Source organism: Theobroma cacao, chromosome 4 (assembly GCF_000208745.1).
Source record: "Theobroma cacao cultivar B97-61/B2 chromosome 4, Criollo_cocoa_genome_V2, whole genome shotgun sequence".
Classification (NCBI taxonomy): Eukaryota; Viridiplantae; Streptophyta; class Magnoliopsida; order Malvales; family Malvaceae; genus Theobroma; species Theobroma cacao.
Genome location: NC_030853.1, coordinates 10,016,786 through 10,019,013, shown reverse-complemented (window position 1 = coordinate 10,019,013; position 2,228 = coordinate 10,016,786).

Genomic DNA, 2,228 nt, shown 5'->3' with positions numbered 1-2,228 from the left:
AAAAAGGAAGGTTTAAAGAAAATCATGATGCATTTATCTTTAAAACAATGCAATTTAGTTTAGCTCTTATCAAAACCCCTCATGTAAACCCCAAATGAGTAAATCACTTGATAAAAAAAAGGTCCATGCTCAACAAAGGATTTGAAGAGTGAAAACTTTAATAGCATTCGTGCAATTCAAGTCAAGTAAACGACGGGTCCTCGCTGCAGTGGAAAGGCATTCTCGTTGCAGCGAGATTTCGACCAGCATTACCTTTCCAAATTCGAGAGTTTCTCGTTGTGGCGAGAATGAATCTCGCTACAGCGAGAAATAGAGCACTATGAAAAAGTTTCCTTTCTTTCAAGAAAAATTTCACGACCCAAATTTCGAGCCATGATCGGTGCATGGGCCCAATGGACGTAATCCAATAAGCCCAAGCAAGCCTATTAATCTGACATGTTTATCATTCCATCATAAACTGCTAAGTCACATTTCATAACTTAGAATCAAAATAATACTACACATTGCCATCTTATACTAGCATACCAAACAAATGTATATACATTGTCTACAACATGTATCTTAACAATTTACATTAGGTTAGTCTATACACAACAAAATAATACTCAACTTCCAGTGGAGGGACTCGGACGAATGTACAGCTACTGAATGCCGAGACACCTACCAAAAGATGGATACAAGTCTACAAGGACACCTCGTCCTAGTTACCGGCTGCCTCGTGATCTGAAAACATGAAGTTGAAAACGGTGAGTATAAACCTAGTGAGTGAACAAGGAAGGGAACAAGCAACAACAAGGGAGAATTTAAAAATCATGATGCATTTGTTTCAAAACAATGCAATTAACTCCATTCATATTAAAAACCACTTATTAAGCCCTTACATGATTAATCATTTCAAAATCATGAACCCACACATAACGAACCATTTCAAGAATGAAAGCTTCAATATTACGCAAGCAAGTCAAATACGACAACGAATCTTCGCTGCAGCGGAAAGGCATTCTCGCGACAGTGACGTTGGGATTAAGTTACTAGCCGAACGAGGGTTTCTCAACTGGCTAAGGGTTTCTCACTAAACCTCCTCATTTTAAACTTAACTCATTTAGTCCTTAATGTTGGAAGTCCATGCTCAGATATGGTAGCAAAGAAGTTAAAAATAGGGCAGCAATTGAACAAGATAGGAGACAAAACAGAAAGTTTTTTGCTGCTGCGAGATTGAATCTCATTGCAGCGAAATTGTGATCTAGAAACAGAAAGTTTCTCGCTGCAGCGAAATTGTAACCCAGAAATAAAAAGTTTCTCGTTGCAGCGAGAATGAATTTCGCTGCAGCGAGAAGCTACAGTGTCATTCTCACTGCAGCGAGTTTTCGACCAGTTTACCCCTCCAAACCCGAGAGTTTCTCGCTATAGCGAAAATGATTCTCGCTGCAGCGAGAAACAGGGCACTAATGAAAATTTACCCTTTTTCCCAAATAAAAACCACCCTGCTGAAATGTCCAAACCAACATGAAACGCATAATAATTTTCCACAGTTTAACATGTCAAGTTTCACATGCATTACAACCATATACCATTACTCATTAATTTCCTATACCACACATATTTACATATGTATATATGTATACGTATACCCATCATCATGATGCTCACCATCCCATCATCATCATCACCAGCTCATGCGCACTCCCTACTCGCACATGGCTGGGTCATCACCAGCTCATGCGCACTCCCTACTCGCACATAACCGGGTCATCCTCGGCTTATGTGCATTCCCTACTCGCACATAGCCGAGTCAATGTCATTACACAACAATATATTCATATATATATATCAACACAATGTGGTAGTGCATGAATCAATAATGGTCACATGTCACAACATAAACCATTTCTCAAGAGCTTTTCCCAAGGCACTCATTTTTAAGAAAAGTTGTATAAAATCATTCAAACACTTTGCACAAAACAGTCACATTCCCAAAATAGTTTTGATAGGCAGTCCACTCACCGGTATATTGTTGAGCCTTTCACTGACTCTAATTTCCCCTAATTGTCCAAATGGGATGATGGGGCTTCCTTGGAACCTACCATCACATTAACATCACCATTATGTTAATTTACATACTATAAACCCTAAAAGCTATCTCTTAACTAGCTTTCAATTGTCACTTTAAATGGCTATTTATGTTCACTATCTTAATCACTATAAAATGAATGAACATACTCAACAAT